The 22,132-nt window shown below is 54.9% G+C and overlaps 1 protein-coding gene and 1 long non-coding RNA gene across 2 annotated transcripts in view; both read left to right on the forward strand.

Annotated features, from left to right (window-relative positions):
* LOC311528578 (E3 ubiquitin-protein ligase TRIM39-like) overlaps positions 1-22,132 on the forward strand; it is a gene marked incomplete at both ends in the record, with an annotated part of 424,825 nt that overhangs the window by 16,289 nt on the left and 386,404 nt on the right. The window lies entirely within an intron of this gene.
* Positions 890-9,879, forward strand: LOC311528168. Its single transcript, XR_014713533.1, has 3 exons — positions 890-1,081; positions 1,818-2,101; positions 9,592-9,879. It is a non-coding gene; the product is annotated as an uncharacterized lncRNA (long non-coding RNA).

Here is a 22,132-nt window from a genome sequence, read left to right on the forward strand (position 1 = left end):
GAGGCCACAGGAGCCTGAGCCTCCCCCAAAAGGCCGTTCATGCGGGGGGGAAATGCTGGGGATGTGGGGCGGGTCTCCCATCCGGAGGCCCGTGGGCCCATGGTCATCTTTCGAGTGCTGGAAGCGAAGCTCCAGAGAAGTGGGGGCCCCGCCTGCACCCCGCTCCCCTCTGCCTCTTAGCCCGATGCCCTGCTCTTGCTCTGCCTCTTCCCGTCCCCCCTCCGCCTCCTCCCCCAAAACCTGCACCCCAACCCCCCTCGGCCTTTTCCCCCGCGGCCCCGTCTTCTCGTGCCTCTTCCTGTCCTGCTCCACCTCCTTCCCCAAGGACACCCCTGCCCCCCGCTCACCGAAGAGAGAGAAAAGGGACGGGTGCTTGGCCCCATGGCCCCCCGGTAGCCCCCCTTCGGGGAAAGGGGCAGAGAGGAGCAAGCAGGGGGTGAGTGGAGTCCTGGGGGAAAAGGCGGAGAGGAGCGAGGGGCAGGTAGGGGGACCTCGGGGGCCAGAGGAGTGAACAGTGGGTGCGCGGGGCCTCGGGGGAAGAGGATGACCGGGGGCGGGGCCTCTGTGGCAGGGCCATGCTCTAGGCCCCGGTGGCCCCCCAACTTCTCGGGGTCATCTGAAACCCAGGATGAAGGTGACACAGGGCCTGGTTCCTCTTTGGGCTAAGATTCCATAACAGCTCTCCCTTCCTGGCAGTGTGAAGGGGCTGCACAGGGGCATAAAGCCCTCCAGACACAGCCAGAGACAGGGAAAGGGCCGTCAATGCGGAAGAGAATCAGGCCCAGAGTTAGACAAGGGGTGCAGAGAATATTCTGGATTCAGGTCATTGCACTTCGCCCTTGCTCGAAATGCTTCCTGTATTTTCTCCATTTCACTCCCTGACTCTCGATCTCTGCCCCTTTCCCCGTTTCGTCCTCAGAATTAGCACGTTCAGCCAGTTAATCGCAGCAATCCCGCCATAAGACAGCAGCCTGAAATCTCAGCTCTCCCCCACCCCTCGCACGAGACCTGCTGCCAGCTGAACTGGAGAAAGAATGGGGAACGTCTCTGGCAGAGGGTGTGAAACAGACACCCGGAAAAGGTGAGCTTTCACAGGGACTGCTGGGCACGCATGGACTGTGGCTGGGGAGGGGGCTGCCAGACCTCCCTCAGGTGACCAGACAGCAAGTGTGAAAAATCGGGACGGGGGTGGGAGGTAATCGGAGCCTATATAAGAAAAAGACCCAAAAATCGGGACTGTCCCTCTAAAATCGGGACACCTGGCCACCCTAGACCTCCCCCACAGACTGCCACTGAGTGAGTGGGGGGCAGTTGCACAGACCTGCAGTGACCACACGGATTGTGAGGTTTGCTCCCCTCCTGTCTCCAGTGGGGCTGAGGTTTCTCCCTGAGCCTGCTGAGCCCTGTGGCCCTTCCCAGCCACGCCCGTGGGAGCAGAAAACACCGAGAGACCAGGCCGGGGAGGTCATATGGTTTATTGGACCCGGTTCTGTTGGGGAGAGTGTAGCCAGACAGCCAGCCCCCCCCGCTCAGACCAGCATTGCTGGAAACACAGGAGGAAGCCGGAACAGGGCACTTAACATATATTCCAGCACAGCCTTTGAAGCTGTGAAAGCACAGGTGTGCTGCTACAATGTGCCTCTGGGAACAGATACAAGGATTAAGCTCACTGCAGGCAGAGGCCCTGTGACAGACATGGCTCTTCGCCCCTACTAAATAGAGTGATGCACTCACACCAACATCCTAGGTGGGAAAATATTTACCCTGATAAAAGAAATGTCCAGTAGTCGACACTTATTGTTTCTCTCCCTTGCAAGTGTAAACTACTCTTGCGAAAGCTGGCGTCACCCCGACAGACCAGCCTCAATTTGGCATAAGAAAGGAGAAAGAGAATAAAGGAGTACAGAGGTATAAGTAGGGGACCTACAGCACCATGATTTTTGAGTGCTTTTCACTATCTATCTGCTGGTCAGATAAGTGACAGCCTCCCAAGGCTTCTGCAGCTAAGAGGATCCCTACGCCTTGTCCCTTATTCGTCTTTCCGCGGAATTGAGTGACCGATCCTGGCTTGGCACCGCTGGAATCGAGAGATGCAAGGAGGGTAAGAAGCACCCACACCTGATCTCCTATCTTTAGTGTACACATATTTTGAAATAGAGCTCTATACTTTGTTTTCTTTCTTTGGGATTGTGGCTTCAGTTTTGTAACTTGTTTGTGTGTGTAACATCTCTACATTTAAATAAGTAGGCACTAGCAATTTTGTAACCACATGATTAGAATGTAGCTTAATAAATTTTGGTAACCATTTATGCATAAGCCTGACTTGTTTTCTCTGGTTTACTGTAAAGCAGCCAACACAATTAAAGAACCTCAGCTGTTTTGGCTCTAAAGCCTGGCCATTAGGTGAGAGTACTAAGAGCCTAGCGTTGAGTTGTGCCGCCTCCACGGGGCAAACTCTTGGGGCACCTGTCAGTCAATCCTGGCTGCCCGCTGCGAAGGAGCTCTGAGCTCTAGCAGTTAAAGTCACGGGTGTGGAGAGGCTCTTAGTGCTGCCATTGGGGCACCTGTCAGTCAGTTATTGACTGCTCGCTGCGAAGGAGCTCTGAGCTCTAGCAGTTAAAGTCACGGGTGGTTAGGACCTTGGGGCATCCGTCAGCCTAGCCCGGGCTGCCCGCCGCGAAGGGACAGTGCGTCCTAGCGGTTAAAGTCACGGATGGTATAAACGGGCATAGCTGGCACCTCACCAAACATCCTTGGCCGTCGGCTAACAGAGAGAGACCAGGGTCTGAGGACGAGATCTGCGGAGCTCGAAGGCTTGTCTCTCCCCAGCAGAAGTTGGAGAATGAAAAAGATCCCCTCCCTGCCTTGTCTCTCTAATCTCCTGGGACCGACCTTGCAAACAGAGAACTCTGAGGCAGTTCAGTGCTTCCGACCGAGCCCCAGGAGCCCGTATATAACACGGACGTTGCACTCATTCAAACAGTGCCTAGCGCAGCTGGGGGACGGGCTTCAAGCTGTTGCCAGCCACAGCCCCTTCTGTGCCCCAAACCGGGGGCGACTGCGCCTACCGGCCAGACCCCTCTGTTCCAGAACGGAGGTGCCCTTTGGTCTCTCAGCCCGGCGCTCTCACACAACCACAGCAGCTCCAGTCACCAGGTCCCCTCTTGGCGCAGTGGGAGGGGGCAGCAGGACAGAGCAGGCAGGCCTCCGAGGGGGAACTGTACTCCGGGAAGCCGTGACTCTGTCAAGGATTTAGGTGTCATACCGGGCAAGCCACTCAACATCCGCTCCTGGTACGATGCTGTGGGGAACAGGGCCAAAGCCATCGGTGATGACGGGGGGATTTTCTTGGTTTTTCAATGGTTTGCATGCCTCAGTTTCCATGGGTGCTGTTTGTTTAACGAGGTGGGAGAGGTAGTTTGTTGTTACAGAGGACCAGCGGTGATCTCTCCTGTCAGTTGGGCCCTCAGGCAAAGGCCTGGAGAACGGATACCCCAGCGACTGGTGAGCGGGAGGCCCAGCTTGGAAGTCACAGCCAGGTCGGGCCAGTAGTAGGACAATGGGCTGAGGAGAGAAGACCCGGTGACTGCTTCCAGCCAGGGGGAAAGAAAAGAGGGAGGAGAGGAGAGGCTGAGATAGAGGAGACCCAGGCAGCCTGTTCACCTGGGACAGAAGACAAAGGACACAGGCTTGTGGGAAGGTGATATCGGACGCTTAGCTGGAAGGAGGGGGCTTCTGGACTGGGGAGAGAAAACAGCCAGAGCCCACACGGGTGCCGGAGAGACCTAGATGGACTGTGCAGAGGGAGATTAGGCCTGAGGCCCTGAGAGATTCCTGTGCTGTGTTCAGACGCTCAATAAACCCCTCTCTTTTACGCTGGCTGAGAGTCACGGCAGTGACTCCTCTGGGAGTAGAGGCCCCAGGGGTCCAGAGTGAGGGGACTCCCTGAGGGGGCCCACGGCAGACAGGCATGCTCAAGGCTCAGAGAAGAGGGGTTCCAGGAGGCGGAAGGGCCTACGGCTTAACCCTCGAGAGAGTGGATCTCTGAGAAGGGCTGTCACACTGAAGGAGGTTCCTCCCAAGGACTGTACGAGGCTGAGAGAGAGCACAAGTCCTGTGAGTCCATGACGCCATCCATGGATAGATAAAGAGAGGATGGAAAGGGAGGTGATTCAGCAGCGGGGAGACTGACACTGGAATACTGCATCCCGTTCTGGTGTCCACATTTCAAAAATAACGTTAAAAAAACTGGAGAGGGTGCAGAAAAGAGCCATATTTGAGGGATGGAGAAGACTTATAAGGAGGGATTGAAAAACTCAGTCTGTTTAGTTTTTAAAAAGATGGAGAGGTGAGCTGATGGCAGCCTGCAAGTGCCTTCGCTGAGAGAAAACACCAAGTATTTAAAGGGCTCTTTAGTCTTGCAAAGAAAGGCAGAACAAGAACCAATGGCTGGAAGCAGAAATCAGAAAAATTCTCCTGAGAACAAGGCAGAGATTTGTAAGAGGGAGGGCGACTCATCACTGGAACAAACTGGCAAGAGAAGTGATGGATTCTCCATCTCTTGATGTCTTCCAGTGAAGACTAGATGCCCTTCGGGAAGGTGCTTTAGTGCAAAAGCAGCTCTTGTGACACACGGGAGGGCTGGGAGATGCAGGGCGTCATATTAGATGCTCCAATGGTCCCTTCTGGCCTTAAGTCGACTAATTTATGAAAAACTGGTGGTTTATTGTATAGCCGGCTCCATCCCCCGACTCACCCGTCATTGAGTGCGGAGATCCGGGGGCAACAACTCCAAGCTCCAAGAGGCTGGGCAGGGGCAGGACATCAGCTGGGAGGGGAGGGGTGGGGGGGCAGTGACATCACAAAGGCCTTTTGCAGGACCTCCGCCCATTGGGCAAAGGTGGTGGGGAGGGGGTGACCTCACAGAGAGACCCCGACATCAGCGGGGCAGGGCCGAGGTGCAGGGCCAGGGCAGTGGCTGAGACCCTCCCGGCTTTGCTGCCGCACGTCTCCTTCTCCCGGTCTCCCCTCGACGATGGGGAGAGAATTAGGATTCACGTCGTAGCATGAGGAGGAGCCTCTGTGGAGTTTTCTCCTTTCCTACCCCTGGTTGTGCCAGAAAACGAACGTCCCTTGGACAAGGTCGGAGGCTGCGAGAGGTTTGGAACCTGTTGGGTCTGATGCACCTGCTGCAGGCAGGATTCTCGGCACAGAAAACACTGGCTTAAGGGGGCAGAATGTGATTTCCTACCGAGCGCTTTGACGCTTGGAGTCACTGGGGACCTTGGGGTTTATCCTTTTGGGTTTCCCTTTTCCTCTTTCCTCCCTCCTTTCTCCTCTTCTCTTGCTTCTTTTTCCCCTGTTTCCCTCTCTCTCCCAAGGAGGGGTGTCCGTGGAGGGTGGGCAAGTGGGGGTTGCTCTCATCGCGGGAGGTGCTCACAAAGAGGTGGGTCTGGATCTGAGAGCGATCCGCTCTGATGGTGACCTGGCCGTCCTGTGGGACCTCTGGTGAGACCTCTCAGCCGCCCGCCCCTCAGAGTCTCAGGGCTGGTTGGCCGAGCAGGGGGCTATCGTCAGCGAGGAGACTCAGGTCCTTTTGGTCTCGTTTCAAATCAGGCAAATAAGTCACAATCAATGCAATGTATGGGATTAATCTTGCTGCTTCAGGGGCGGAAGGAGGCAGGGTCTTGGGGGAAGGGGTGGAGCGGGGCGGGGTCTGGGGAGGAGTGGGGGTTGCCCCGAGCCCGCACCCCCCTCGGGACGGCCTTGGCAGCAGTATTGGTCCCACCCCGCGGCAGGGCCGGGCTGGAACCAGGTACGGCCAGGGCAGGGCAGGGCAGGGCAGGGGGTGGGGGAAAGCTGGGCGGGCGGGAGCCGGGGGAGGTACCTCTCTCCAAGCCAGACCTCGTAACCTGAGATCCAGAGAGGCAGGGGGGCTCAGGACACACCCCTCCCATCGGCCTTTCCCGTTGGTTAGCGTCGGTGTGGAGATGCCTCGCACGCTGGGTTTTGTGGGTCCTACTTTCAGGCACTTCCTTCTTCCTGTAAGCGGGGGAATAGTCCCGCTCTTGTGGGGAACTGTCCTGGCTTCTGCACGACCCCGGTGAAGTGGGCTAGCGAAAGGATCTGAGTCCTCGCTCCCACTCCCTTTCCCCAGAGGTCTCCCTACCCTGGAGGACTCCCCTTCCACTCTCCTGTCTGGCAGAGTCCTCATAACCCCGACAAGGCTGGACCCAGGATTCCTGGGGGGCTCGACCCCCAACCCTGCGGTGGTCACCTAGGACAGGGGCTCGGGTGTCCCTACTCCGGGGTACTCTCTGTACTGGGCACTTCTCTGACCCACTAATCATTACATATAATTTAAAGCAAATGCAAGTTATTTAATCAACAATTAATTTAAAAAAGAATAAGGGAAAATGGGAAAGGTGAAAGGAAACACATCACCCCGCTCTGTGGCAGGGAACATCACAAACAGCATCTCTGGAACATCAGGGCAGTTCACAGTCTGCTCCTTGTGAGTCCCAGGCCCCTTCTCCGGCCCTGGCCGTGCTGCGGGGATGCTGCTGGTCGGACACTCGCTCTGGTGGTGGCCACACGCTCTCAGGCTCGAAGTGGCAGGACCCTTCTTCCCAGTGTGGCCCCCGCCCTGTCGGGGTTACGATCCAAGCCTGGCCTGCAGAGCCCCTTGGCTGAGGCGTCTCCCTGTGCGGGGCCCGCTGCCCAGGGTCCCCCTCGCTCTCCCCAGCTGCTCACCGCACCCAGCTCCGGACTGCTCCAGCCCCACCACTCGGTCTCTGCACGGCTGCTGCTCTGCCCCCGCTCCCTGGGCTGCTTCTCTGGCCCCTCTGGCTCTGGTTGCTCCCACGACAGGTCTGCTCTCTCTGGGCTGCTTTACTGGTCCCTCTGGATCGGCACAGCTCCGCTCCCCAGCTCAGCTCGGGCCCCTGCTTTCTCCTTAGCTCGGCCCCACTCTGTCTGTCTGACCCAGGCAAATCCAGCTCTCACAGAGGACGGGACCCCCCTGGCCTCCTGACTCCCTCATTAGCCTTCTCGCCCTGTCATTCAGGCTGACCTGGAGCGTTGGCCTCTCCCCATTGTTCCTGGGGACTATCAGTCTCAGGGTCCTGGTTTCCCATCGACCCTTCCCCTTTTAGTACTGGGAGCGAGCCAACCAAAACACCCCCACTGACTGTTAGTAAGGGGGCAACAGTCCCCTTACATTTAGGCTGTAGCTGGGGGGGGGGTTGAGGATTGGCGGCATCTCAGTGTCAGATTTAGGGAGCTAAAGTGAAAGTAGCAGCCAAGCCCAGCTCAGTATTTTTGTGGAGCTAGCCCCTGGTGCTTAACCTGTTTGGAACAGCCCCCTAGGCCCCCATCTGTGTGGTCAGGTGCCCGATCCCAGACCTACATTATTTTAAACAGATGCTTTTGAAAAACGTACCAAAAGTCTAACGGGCTCTAAAAATCAGCTGAATGCATTCCGGGCCTACAAGCGCTAAAATACTTTCATCAAAACAGTGTCTTGTGCTTTGAACGGCATCACGACATGGCAGGGGCTGACAGTCAGTGCTAAATGTGTGAAGACCCATTTTTCATGATTCTTGCTAAAGCCAGTCAGCAAATGTCGTCTAGGAGTAAGTGCTGTAATTATGGGGAAGAAAAATCTGCATTTTTCACATGTAACAGAAGTAGAATAACTGCATTCAAAAATAAAACGATGGAAAACTTGAAAGGCCACAAGCCCTCTCAGTCCTACTGCTTGTTCAGCCAATCGCTCAGACAAACAGGGGTTTGTTGACATTTGCAGGAGCTAATGTTGCCCACTTCTCATTGACAGGGTCACCTAAAAGGGAGACCAGGCATTCACAGGGCACTGTTGTAGCTGGCATCGCAGGATATTGAGAGCCCAGATGTGCTGAAGAATCATACGTCCCTTCGCGTTTCAGGCACCGTTCCAGAGGTCATGCGTCCATGTTGAGGACAGATTGAGATGTCACCAGCGGAAGGTTCATTTCCTTGTTCGATGGTTGGGATCTTGTCGTTTCCACATTGGCGTGTTGCTCTTTTCAGACTTCAGAAAGCACGCGCCACACCTCATCCCGCTCAAATTTTGGAGTCCAATTTCAGGCTGTTAACACTTGGGTCAAGTCCTGTGGCTGTCTTTAGAAATCTCACATTGGTCCTTCTTCGCCTTTTGTCAGATCTGCAGTGAAAGTGTTCTTAAAACGAACACCACGTGTTGGGTCATCCTCCGAGATGGCTAGGAGATGAAATCTGTGGCAGAGTGCAGGTAAAAGAGAGCAGGAGAAGACAATTCTCCCCCAAGGAGCTGAGTCACCGATTTAATTCACACATTACTTTTTTTTAACGAGTATCATCAGCATGGAAGCATGTCCTCTGGACTGGTGGCAAAAGCATGCAGGGGCATACGAATGTTTAGCATGCCTGGCACATAACTACCATGCAATGCTGGCTGCAAAAGTGCCATGCGAACGCCTCTTCTCAACGTCCGGTGGCCTTGTAGGCGCGAAACGTTGACACTGTTTTCCTTTTGGGTGCAGTTCTGGAACAAAACAAAAAATCTACATTTGTAAGTTGCACTTTCACGGCCAAGAGCTTGCACTGCTGCACTTTTATGAGGGGAACTGAAAAATGCTCTTTCTTTTATTACTTTGACAGTGTAAATATTTGTAAAGCATCATCCTAGAACGTGAGCCCTGTATTCTGTGTTGTCATGGACATCAGTATATTTGAAAAAAGGAGAAAAACACCCCAAAATCTTTAATACATTTCAGTTGGTATTCAATGTTTAACAGGGTGATCAATCATACCTAAAAAAATCACAATAAAAAAATTAATCATGATTAATTGCAGTTTTAATTTTTTTAATTGCGATTAATTTTTTTGAGTTAATTGCATGAGTTAATTGCGGTTCTCCCTGCCCCAGCCCAGAGCCTGCACCCCCACCCTCTTCCCACACCCCCCTCCTGCACCCAAACTCCCTCCTACACCCCCACCCCTTCCCCCAGCCCAGAGCCTACAACCAAACTCCCTTCCACAGCCTGCAGCCCCTCCCTCTGCAGCCCCTCCCATCCCCAAACTCCCTTCCAGAGCCTGCACCCCTCCACCCATCCTGCACCCCCACCCTGTGCCCCAGCCCGGAGCCTGCACCCAGCACCCAAACTCCATCCCAGAGCCTGCATCCCAGACTCCATCCTAGAGTGGTGAATAGGACAGATTACTAACTCATCACGGTGGGTTTCAGCCCCCTAGGATCACCTGTCAGGATTTTTCCTTCCTTTAAAGAGGGCGGAACCCAAACCCCATTCAGAAGATGCGGGGAATCTTACAGTAAAGTCTTCCCACATAGTCCCCTCTGTAATCCCATCTGTCAGAGCTTGCCTTAGCACACGAAAATAAGGCCACAGAGTGGTAACCACACAAACAAGACTTTATTTACGATGGGGGAAAGGACTAGGATAGGCTAGAGAAGGGGTGGAGTAACAAAACTTTAACTCTGGAAATACTCCACTCTCACAAACAATTACACCCAGGAGGAAATGTTGATGTGCTTTCTACCTTCTCTTGCAGGGAGAGCGATGGACAGCTTCTGCTCTCTTGACATTGGACGTCAGGGACAGACTTCGATGATGGACACAGGACCGGGTGAGTAGACCTAACTAAAAACCCTCCCTATCCCTCTTTGCGTCGTCTCTGCCTGGAAGTTAGACCCTATCTACGCGGATTCAATCCGTGCGTGGGAGTGTGCTTCCCAACCCAAATGAATATAGCCAATGGCAAAAGGTCACCAGATTCTTTTGCCAAGTCCAAGATGGCCACCTTATAGATAACAGAAAACGTACATGCCTTTCTTCCCTTCTTTTACGAAAATTTGGCAGGGGCAAACACCATTTTACACACCCAGAGAATGCATTTGACCAATCAGGGGACGTTGCGGGGCAGGGTGACCCATCCAGAAGGGGGTTGTATCTCCCCTCTGAGAACTCCTCCCTCTGTCCTCTACAACTGAAGTGGACGTCAGCTCTGTAGGACCACCCCGAGAGGGGATTTGACCAAATAGGGGAAGTGCCATAGTGGAGTGAGCTGCCCGCAACAGGATCCTGTGGTCCCTAAAAAGTCCTCACACCGCCCTTTACCAATTGGCGAGGGTTTCTCTCCCACCTTAGGCCATCTCAGAAGGTAAACGTGTACCAATCCAGAACAGGTTTAGCCCGAAGGCCTAGGCCACGATTTCTGCAAAAGACATCCTTGGAACGAGACGGGCTCTTCCACGCAGTGTTGTGTTGCGACTTCCAGGAGGATGCTGCCAGCCACGCAAACATGGAGCTCCAGAGATCGGCGGCTTCTGGCCTAGACCTTCGGGCACTGCCTATTCTGATCGGTATGTTACCCTTCTGGGATGGCCTATGGGGTGTGTGAAACCCTGACCGATTAGTAGAGGACAGTGGGGGGATTTCATGGAGCAGTGATGGGCCCCTCTTGTGGGCAGGTCACCCCACCACAGCACTTACCCGATTTGGTGAAATCCCCTCTCTGGCTGGTCCTAAGGGGCTGAGGCTCACCCCAACTGGGAGGAGTTCTCGGAGGGGTCACGTGACCCACTTCCGGATGGGTCACTCTGCCCCAGAACTTTCCCCCATTGGTCAAATCCATTCCTGAGGCACATGGATGGAGATAAAACACCCCCAGATTGGAAGAGGAGTGGCAGGAGCTCTTAGAGAGGTCACATGCTACTCCTTGCTTCTACTCATATTTGCATCCTGATCCCGAAAGTCTTATATCATGGTGTAGGTTTTATGGTGACAGATGGGCGATGCCTTAGGGGTGAAGGGGCGAGGTCCCATGGGTGAAACTAAATAACTGTCCTTAGCCTCAGGGTGGTTTGGCCTTATGGCCAGAGCCAAAATGGCTGCCCTCCCACTCAGGGCTGTGTGGCCCAACGCCCAGAGTCCGTGCGGCCGCCCGCTCCGTCGGGGCTGTGTGGCCCAACGACCAGAGTCCGTGCGGCCGCCCGCTCCGTCGGGCCTGTGTGGCCCAACGACCAGAGTCCGTGCGGCCGCCCTCTCCGTCGGGGCTGTGTGGCCCAACGACCAGAGTCCGTGCGGCCACCCTCTCATCTGGGGCTGTGTGGTCCAATGGCCAGAGTCCGTGCGGCTGTCCTCTCCATCCAGGGCTGTGTGGCCCAACGACCAGAGTCCGTGCGGCCGCCCTCTCCGTCGGGGCTGTGTGGCCCAACGACCAGAGTCCGTGTGGCTGCCCTCTCCGTCGGGGCTGTGTGCCCCAACGACCAGAGTCCGTGCGGCCGTCCTCTCCGTCGGGGCTGTGTGGCCCAATGCCCAGAGTCCGTGCGGCCGCCCTCTCCGTCGGGGCTGTGTGGCCCAACGACCAGAGTCCGTGCGGCCGCCCTCTCCGTCGGGGCTGTGTGGCCCAACGACCAGAGTCCGTGCGGCCGCCCTCTCATCTGGGGCTGTGTGGTCCAATGGCCAGAGTCCGTGCGGCTGTCCTCTCCATCCAGGGCTGTGTGGCCCAACGGCCAGAGTCCGTGTGGCCGCCCTCTCCGACCGGGGCTGTGTGGCCCAACGGCCAGAGTCCGTGCGGCCGCCCTCTCCGTCGGGGCTGTGTGGCCCAATGCCCAGAGTCCGTGCGGCCGCCCTCTCCGTCGGGGCTGTGTGGCCCAACGACCAGAGTTCGTGCGGCCGCCCTCTCCGTCGGGGCTGTGTGGCCCAACGACCAGAGTCCGTGTGGCTGTCCTCTCGGTCGGGGCTGTGTGGCCCAACGACCAAAGTCAACGGCTGTGCAGTCTAGTGGCGCAATGGGGACGTGGGCAGCCACCCGAGGATGAATGGCAGCCAGGGCAGGGGGACCCAGACTCTCCTTACTCCCCCTTGCCCTAGCCCAGGGCCTTGTCCGTGGCCAATGTGTTTGCCGTTGAGTCAGTGGGGATCCAACCAGAACATGCTGACGTCACTCAGCATGACAATGGCTCGTTCACCCAGGTTACTTCAGAGGAGAAGTCTCTCGGCCACGGGCTGAGGGTCTCTGGGCTCCCGGCGTGGGAAACTCCCAGACACTCCGATCTCCCTTGCACGTCTGCAGGCACCCGGGGGTGCGGCTGGGTCTCGGCGCCTCGGGGCTTCAGCTGCTTCTGGACTGGAACCTCCAAGGTGCATCCTCCATTTTCGGTGCTCTGCCTAGCGTGAGCTGAGCTGCTCCCTTTCACACTGGTGCTCCAGTTGTAGCGTGTCCGGCAGGGCTGGGGAGGGGCTTGGCTTCCTCCGCCTAGACTGTGGGGTTACGTGGGGCTGGTACACCCCGGCACACGCTGCTCGGCCTCTTCTGTCTCCTCCTTCCCGTGCAACAGCTGCTTTGCCATCTCACAAGAGATGGGATCAGTGGTGGGCTCAGTTGGCTCCTGTTGGCCTCTAGATGTCTGGAAGAGGGAGAAAGGGCAGGAGCACAAATTAGAAAAACAAAACCTTCAAGCACGGTGGTTTTCCACAGCACAAAACCACCCCACTTTGCTAATGTTCATTTGCAGCTTCCCAGAGAGCTGGCATTTCTTAAAGAGAGCACCCAACCCCCGGCAACCGCTACTACCCTGGGGGCTGGCAATGGTTAAAGGGAGTCTGGGAGAATTTCTCCTCTGTCCGCCTGGCACTGATGAGTGAGGGAACCACATGCGAGAAGCTGTGTGAATGTCGGGCTCTGTGCGGTGGGGTGAGATGTTCTACATGGTGCCCAAAGGTGGGGTTGTGCTGACTCTGCAGTGACTTCATTCCAGGGAGAGAGATGTCAGAGATCAGCTCCAGGGTGCTGCCCTGTAACAGAGGGTGGCAATGGGGCAGAAGTGGGGCAATGGTGCACTCAGGAAAGGAGCAGGGCTAAGGGGGGCCCGAGCTGCAGCCCCTAAAGCCCCTGTGTGCTGCGTTCCAGCCCGGCCGGCTCTGCCTGGCTGGGGTGGGGGCGAGGCGGCTCCGCGCGCTGCTCTTCCTGTCCCCCCACAGCCACGTCGCCGCGATGAGCACTGCACCGGGAACCTCTGTCCCGGGGGCTGCTCTTGCCTGTCGGCTCTGCCCTCCCTCCGCGTGTTCCCCCGCAGCTCCCATGGGCCGGGAATTGTTAATCCGGCCCTGGCCCTACTCCCCAGCCTGTTCCAATCCTGCTCTTGACTCCTGACTCCAGCTCCAACCCTTGGCTCCCCTCGGCTCGACCTCCACCACTCTGAGCACGCGGCCCCAGCGCCTCTGCTCCAACCACTGGGCCCAGCCAGCCGTGCTTTGGCTTCTGAACCCAGCGACATGGAGGAGTCGTTCACCGCACTGCTTTCCATGTGTATGGCCCTGCCCTGATCAGCGCTGGTTTTCATCCACCATGGTGCTGCCCAGTCACATGGCTTGATTAGATCCCTTTGAACTTCTTCAAAGTCTCCTCTAGGCTGATTAATCTGCATAATCTTGTGTCATCTGCCAATATCCACCTCGTTGTTCAGCCCCAGTTCCAAACATAAGAACATGAGAAAGGCCAGACTGGGTCAGAGCAAAGGTCCATCTAGCCCAGTATCCTGTCTTCCGACAGTGGCCACTGCCAGGTGCCCCAGAGGGAGTGAACAGACAGGAATCATCCAGTGCTCTATGCCCTGTCACCCATTCCTAGCTGCTGGCAAACAGAGGCTAGGGACACCAAAAAGTTGATAAGCGCCTGGTGTACGTACCAGAGCAGGACAAAGAGCTCTTCTGTGTCGGTCCCGGTTCCCTAGTCAAATGCAGAACCCGACACGAGATTTACAAGCTTCTGCAACCATTTATAATGTCTGTTGAGGATGTACCACGTGGTCCTGTCAGATTTCAAAGGCACTTCCTGAAAAGCTGAAACCAAGAGGAAACGGGTTGAAAAGCCTCTGGTGCTGATGTGCCTGGTGCCTAGGAAATCTCCACTCCCGATGGCCATCGCCCCCTGCTATTAGGTCCCCAAGAGTCTAAGGGCACAAGAACAACAACTCCGCTCCTCCCAAAATAGCCCTGCACAGAGAGGAGACCCCGTTCTTGTCACTTCCCCCTCCACTGGCCTACACCCGTACACACACCCCTACACACAGATGGTTGGGGGCACTTGTTCTTTCGATGGAACAGGAAAGTGACAGCCGCAGCGACATTAAACCATCCAACATTTAGGCCGAGATCCACAAAGGGATTTAGGCTCCTAATGTCTACTGAAATCTTTTGTGGCCCTGTGCCTTCATTCCTCAAGAGGTCACAGGGAGAAGTGTTTCCCATGTGCCCTCATGGGATTTCCTGTGAGCTGATGACCAATCTCGGAGGGAATCTCCCTGGCCTGCAATCACTCCATTACAGGGAGGGCAGGTGATGAGGGTAATTGTCATCATCATCATCATCATCATCCTTAATAACTACGGCTCTTTTCCATACTGTCAGGCCTTCCATTACAGACTTTCAGACCTTTATGAAGACACTTTCCCCACACAGCTTTAAGGCAACGTCTATACTAGGAGCTAGAGATGGAATTCCCCTGCTCCCATACACATATTGTGGTAGCTCAATGACGCTCGCATGACCATCCTTCTTCCTTAAACGCTGTCCTTAGACAGAGAGGGACCTGTGTCCACATTCAAAACTGTGTTCGGGCCCTGTGCTGCACCCCTGTACTTCCCACAGAGGCACAAACACACAGAGATATTTCCTTACCTTCATACAGGCGGAAGATGCCATCTTCATTCACTGTTTCAGACAACAAATCACAGTAATGGTGGATAGTATTTCCTAGACATACAATGAATACAATGGATCTCATTACTTTTCAAATCCTTCGCTGAAAACTGCTGAAGATGCAGCCATTTCCCCAAGACAGCCCTTCGGAAAATTAAATACATTCCTTACATCTGTTCACAAAGCACATTAGATAAAGCATCAGATGCCCAGCAGCTACTGAGAAGCTGATTTCTAAAGGAGACTGAATTCACATCAAACCAGCATGATGTGAATTCAATCTCCCCTAGGCGCAGCCAAAGAGCTGTTGTGGGCAGGGGAAGTTGGTGCAGTCAATACAGCTAAGTTGCTCCCTTCATCTTGGAATACATGTTAATTCTCTCTCTCTCTCTCTCTCTCTCTCTCACACACACACACACACACCGTTTTAGGATTCTGGTGCTGTCGGAGGGAACAGAGCAGCTGTCTAGAATAGGGCTTTGAAGGAAACATTTAAAAAAGCTGAAGTGAATTTGCTCTGCTTACCAATGAACAAGGCTGCAGAGTGTCGTATTGTTGTCTGTGAGCTTTCCAGGTAGTCTAGGGCGTGGAACAGGAATTTGGGGATGTGGCTCTTGTTGTTCTGCATCTAGGAAGAAAGAAGGAAGAAATGCACAATATACAAATGGCATATTCTCCCCACAGCGATTAGTCCAGGAAAGCCAAAGCATATAGCCAGGCCATGGCAACCGCCAATACGAACCCATACACCAGAGCAGCACCTCTCTGAAGTCACTGTTGTGTTCTCCAGAACCTCCACTTTCATTTGAAAAGACAAAAGTTTGGAGGTCTGACAGTTGTGGAGAAAAATGTCAACAATGTGAACGGATTGTAACTCCTGCAGAAATGAACCAGCAGAGAGCCTGGAACAGAGTCTTGCAACCCGACTGAAGCGGATGGGTCCTCAGGCTGTGGGGTTAGAAAGGTCTCCCTCAAGTCCCCATTCACCCCTCTCAAGGCACAAGGAATTCACCTACCAGGCACTTCCCGACACTCTTCAAGAGCTGTGAGGAGCCATCCCAGGCCATGCTGCGGAACAGCCTCTTCAAATGAGCCCAGCCGAGAAACACTGCGCAGCGGAAGAGCGTCAGTTTACATCGCTGCAAGAGAAGGGGAGACCAAGAGGGTTCTCACTGAGAGAGGGATAGTGTGGGGGACACTGGACCTTCTCCACCCCTTGTGCTGTGTGCTGTGAGGATGGATGAGGCATGAGGCTCCAGCATGGAGTGAAGCCGGGAGGAGAAGACTCTGCTTGGGCAAGGGGCTCTGGCGATGACTGGAGTGGGGGCCCCAGGGGATTCTGGCTCTTTGCTCTGAAGGAAATAATGTCCGTGGCACTTAGCAGTGTCACACTCTCCTCCTGGTCTGCAAGATGCAGCAGCAGCGGGAGCAAGCAGTGGATGATTTCCTGCTGTACGAGGCATTTGTCTGTGTCCTGCACCATGCTCACCACGTTGCCAAGCAGTGAAATGGCAGCTGAGCGCACACTGCCCCTCTCCTGGCAATGACACACAGGGGGTGGGGACGCCCGGTTAAAGCCAGGCAGTATCAGAGCAGAACGCGACAGAGTCATAATCTGCCCGCTGCTCAGGTTCCCCCGTGTGAACTGACTTGGGTGTGGGGAGCAGGGCGGACACCAGGCCAGCGCCATAGACATCTTGTGCAGGGCCTGAGACCCTGGGCAGGACAGCGCAGCCCCAGGGTGTCCCAGAGGCAGTTTCTGTCTGGAGAGCCCAGAATCCCAGAACCCGATAAGATTTGGGGAGAGGGAGGGAAGTCTGGTGGAGACTGGTCTGGGGAAGGGGAGAAGCCGCTGCTGGAGCCTTGCAGGGATTCGCTGCTACAAAACACAGCATTTCTTTTGCTCTTCGGTGCCCCCGAGAGCCGGGGCATTCCCGACCCACCTCTTTCCTGCTGAGAATCTCCACCTCTTTGGGGGCCTGTGTTCTCCAGACAGCTGGTCATCTGCCCAGGGCCAGGCCCCCTCTCCCCCAGGCCAGGCTGCAGCAGGGGCTGGGAGCATGGCGCTGAGACTGAGCTTTGGCGAGAAGAGCTCTGACAGGGAGGTGGCTCAGCAGGAGATTCCCCACCCATGGCGGGGGCGCTCCTTGGAGGCTCCATGGCAGGCCTGAGGGGCGGGAGCCAAGGAGATGGGGAGAGAGAGACAAGGGCATCAGAGACAGGTGGAGGGGGGGGCATGGGCTTCTCCTGGGGTTCCAAGCCTTACGTCATCAATGAAGGGGCGAAGGCTGACAGCAATGTCCTGGGAGATGGAGCCAAGCCCCTCCCTCTTGAGGAGGTAGATGATGTCTCCAGCTTTGTGCATGGCCTCCTTGACACACCCTCCATCCCGGTCACAAAACCTGGCCACGGTTCCTGGCAGCTGGGCCTGTAACCATCTCACCTGCAGGAATGAAGAAGGCAACTCATTACTTTCCGGGGTGACAGCCTGGAGCACATGCTGGACCACTCCCGCCTAGGAGAAACCACGGATGGCAGAGCCCCCCAACGGGGCAGAAAGTCGTTCTCCTGTCACTCTGTGCCAGCTGCTCACTGTAACCTTTGTCGTTGCTCACCCCACCTCCCCCATTGCATCCCATCTGCAATCAGGGCTCCGCTCATGGGAGCAGGGAGCACGTCATGCCTTGATTTGCTCAGGAAAGCACCTCCACCATTTGAGGGCTGTGTGTTAAACAACAAGGCTTGTGTGGGGATCTGGCTCTCATTTCTGAGCTATTTGAGAGACATCGGCTTCCTCGGTCCCCTGGGCAATCCACGGTTCTTACCTTTTCTGGCTGGAACACAATACTGCCAAGGCCTCGCAGACTGAGCTTACGTATGACGGGATTTGTGTCTTTGGTCCATTCCATGAGCTGCGCCCGGAGCTCTGATTTTGTCAGCACTGTCTCAGTGGAAGGACTCTGGAGAAACTGGAAAGAGCCAAATCAACATCAGGTTGAGGAGCAGAGGTCTTCCTGGGGGGTCTGTTCCCTGGACAGTCGTCTTTACCAAAGAGCCACTTACTCCCACCCAAAGTCTCTGGTGCGTAGGGAGCCAGTTGCTGCTGTTTCAGTAGGTTCATTCCCAAACATTGGACTAATGCACAAATCACAAATCAACCCCCAGGGAAAGGGGCGTCTCCAGGCCTCATTGAGCGCCATGTAGAGACCCCTGGGACAGAAGAAAAGCAGAACCTCAGGAAAAGGTGAGGAGAGAAGCATGGTCTTGGGGCACTGGAGAAACCTCTCCTCTTGTCCCATAATCCCATCGAGGCACATCCAGCCAGGAGCAATCTCACCCTGTCTCTCCCTCCCTCTCTTTGCCATGCCCCACAACCATCCATGTAGAGAGGAGCTAGCTGGCGGTAAGGCTGCTGAGCTGCTGACAATGTGCCCCAGAGCTTACTGGCCTGAGCTGCTCTCCAGAAAGCCCCCTTGTGCCTGTCAACTAATGTATCTCACCTCAATACAGAAAGCCATGGCGATCGTTCTCTGCTCCTCCTCCCTCTCACTCTGGACGATGGTGATTGCCTCTCTGAAAACTGCAGGGAGCTGAGGGTTCTCACACTCGATCATGGCTCTGGAACATGGAACAGAAAGTCCCTTGTGATTTTCAAGGGGGAGAGAGAGTTCCTCTCTAGTTTCTGGGCTGAGCTGGCAGCCTGGAACAGAGGAATATTTCACACGGCAATCCCATTCCCAAGAGAGACCCAGCGAGGAGGAAACTTTGGGCTCCTACCTTGCAATCAGGCCAACACCCTGTGAATAGTAATATCGGGAGGCTATCGTGTCCCAACCCTGCTGAAACTGGATGATGGCAAATTCCTTCCAGTAGCCGGGCATGGAGAAAAGAGTCTTCACAGCCTCCACTGACGTGCTAAAGAGAAAAAAATACCAGTGTCAGGCAACGAGATCAGCCCCAGGCATGGAAAATCTGCACAAGCCCTGGGAAACACAGCATGGTCAGCAGTAGCTAGCCTCCCCGAGGATAGATCCAGTGTGATATCATGGTGCTTCCCTGCCCAATGGGCCCTGTCTACACTGCAGTTTCATTGAGTTTCTAACCAATTAGTGACACTGTAGCTTCTTAAGATGATTGGTGTCATCACTCCCTGTGGCTAAATACTTGATTCTTTACTGTGACAGGTAACAGGACTCAAGCGGGTATGTGGGGTCGGGTCCTTAGTTGGTGTAAGCGAGCAAAGCGATGTCAGTTTACACCACCTGAGGTGTCTTCCGGCGCTCTGGTTTTCCCGTGTAGATGGAAGCCCCTCACTGTGCCCACAGAGCCAGTTGAACGAGTCCCTCTTCCTCCTGCCTGCCTGTGAGACTGAGATCCTGCAGGGCCTGGCCCCATGTGCTCCCAGTGTGGCTCTGTCTGCGTTCGGGGACGGAGGCCCCCAGATTTGCTCAGCAGACACTGATGAAAGCACTGACCCTTTGGCAGGTGGCACAGGTGGATGGATGCACAAACATGGCTGCTGCCTGAGTGTGTGGGGAAAGCAGCTGGCTGTGGATGGCGTCAGATGAGTGACTGTGACTCACAAGAACACACGGCTCTCAACCCTTTTCCCTCAAGAGAGACCTGCACCCAACTGAGCCTGGGCCAACGACAGCACCCGAACCACCGATGGCCATGAACGGACCCCAGGTGTTTAGCAGAACAAATCTGTTCTTCCTTTTCCTTTCAGTCATTACCTTAGGGGGCTGAGGCAGCTGGATCCCTCCTCGGGGCTGGATGTCTCGCTGGCCATGTAGGTCCCTGGCAAGTGCAGATCCATCACATACTGCACTTGCCTGATGCAGAGGATGAGCAGCTGGGGATACATTTCCAGGATGGCTTCTCGGTATCCCCAAAGGAAAAGGACCTCGTAAATGGTCTTCATGGCCTGGAGGGGGGAAAGCATTTCACTCAACTATCCCAATCTGTCCCCTGCCCCCATTGCCATTCTCGACTGTCCTTTTGTTACGTCTCCTTTCCTCTCCAGCTTTTTGGCGGCCCCAAGCAGAGAAGGGGAAAAAAAAGAAAAACCCGATTGAGCTGCCCCCGAAGTGGCGCTGAAGAGGAAGAGAGGGAATGAAGGACCTGCTGCCGAATTACCGCCGAAGACCTGGACGTGCCACCCCAACTTTCTATTGACCCGGAGCCGGCCCTGGCTGACACAAGCAGCAAAGTGCAGCCCCACCCAAGGGATGGGCTTGCTGTGGCGGCTGTGAGCCGAGGGAGGTTAGGTCAGCTGAGCTGTGTAGTGGAGCTGTGGCCTGAAGCTCAGAAGGGGCGAAGCTCACACACAGACACACACACACACAAAGATGCACCATCCTCCCTGCGGTGGTGCGTTCGCAAAGTGACATCTCAAATCTCACTTACAGCCAGGGACACATAGCCGCTCTTCTCCTCCCGGCGTCTCTGCTGGAGCTTGTCCAGCAGCTGCCGCAGCACCTCCCTGGTGAGCTGGGGTTCTTCACCCAAGGCCTTCCACAGCTCAAGGGCACATCTGCAGAGTCCGAAACAGAAGTCAGACCTTCCCTGCCTGGCCACCTCTCGCCCTCCCCAGGGAGAGGCTTGCAATGTAGGCAGGAAAAGCGTCTCTCAGTGGAGACACCGATCGGTGTGGGGAGGCTGAGGCTGGGCAAGTCCCTTCAGAGAACGTTGTATTTATTCCTTTCCCCTAATGGGTTATTGTTCCTGAAGCCAGCACCACTGCTTCCAAACAGTGACCATGAACTGACCACAGAGTGACCAACACACTGCAGACTGCAAAATTCTGCTCTCTTCCGCTAGGGTCAGTGCGGAGGAACTTGCCTGACTTCATTGGAGTTACTCTGGCTATTTGGGGGTGTAACTGAGACCCAGCGTTTGGCCAAGTGTCTCAAAGCACCTCAATCCTACTGCAGTGTGGTGGATGGGGTCAGACACTGAATGAGAACATGCCCTGATAGGAGAGGATTCAGGAGCTTGGAAGGGGAGATTGTACTGCGTAGTGTAGACAGAGATGGAAGGAAACTAGTATTGAAATCCCTCTCCTCTCTTCTCTCCATTCTTGCTGATCTAAGTCGTGCTGGTGCCCGCAGGCATCTGCAGAGGAAGACTGCAGACGGATCCAAAAGACTTCCAGTCATTTGACTTCCAAGTTTGGTGAGGAAGGTCGGACATGGTGGTCAAGCCCTGGGGACACTGAGAGCTAGGTTGGACAAATCAAGAGCAAATGGCCTGGAAGCAAGGTCTTCAGGAAGCTTGACTGAAATTCTGTGCCATGGCTGCCGAGTTTCTACAGCTTGTGAGCACAGCCCCTGGAAAGCACTGTGGCTGTTCCAAGGAATTCAAACCTGAAAGGTTTACAAATCAAACACTCAAAGAAATATGAAAACCAACACTGTATTCCTCTGGTAACTGAATTGGGCAAGAAATTCAATTTCTTTCATGCTGCTCTTCAATTTTCTCTCCCATGTGACACAGATTTGTCTCTGGGCAGTGCAGAACAGCATTGCAGAAGATGCCGAGGAAAGCCGGAGTTGTGACCTCTGGCTAGGGTCCAAGTTCGGTTTCACGGCCCCTAGGGACATGGGGATTGTGTTCTCAACACCTCAGATGGATGACTCTGCAAAGTGACCAGCAATAACCAGCAGGACTCAGAGTTTACACCATATTGAGATGAAAAGAGGCACCCACCCCTCTCAGAGCTATTACTGCCGGCTGTCTGCAGACTCAGGCAGGATGCACTGCATTTATGCTCTGGTCATGTGTGGATGATTTTTTGTCTTTTTTGCAACAATAAGGGCTGGAAATTTCTGTCTTCAGAGATTTACCTCTGCTGCACAGCTCCAGAAGAATGAGTGTATTTTTTCACAAAAAGAAAAGGAGTACTTGTGGCACCTTAGAGACTAACCAATTTATTTGAGCATGAGCTTTCGTGAGCTACAGCTCACTTCATCGGATGCGAATACAGACTAACACGGTTGTTACTCTGAAACCTGTATTTTTTCACCAATTCCTCAGCCACGGAATAACTAGGGATCTGACGACAGGTAACAATCCTGCCCTGGTCTGCAGGGGATAGACAGATGGGCCTCATGGGCCTTTGCCATCTCTGCCTTCTCTCATGCACTAAGGAGCAGCCAGACCTCATGAGCCAGGGATGTTGAGTGAGCCCCAAAGTCATTTATTGGCCCTGTACTGGATCTGAGAGGAAGTGGGTGACCCATAGAAATCAGGGCAATGCTGGAATTCTCCAGAAAACTGGCACGTCTCCATCCCGGGGAGTGCAGGAGGAGGGGTTGGCTCCTCAGCGGCTGGGTTTGGCCATCTCCTCTTTGTAAGCATGGACAGCTCTCCGCACAGCAGGAAAC

The sequence above is a fragment of the Lepidochelys olivacea genome (genome assembly GCF_965140295.1).
Source record: "Lepidochelys olivacea isolate rLepOli2 genome assembly, chromosome: 11".
In the NCBI taxonomy this organism is placed as follows: domain Eukaryota; kingdom Metazoa; phylum Chordata; order Testudines; family Cheloniidae; genus Lepidochelys; species Lepidochelys olivacea.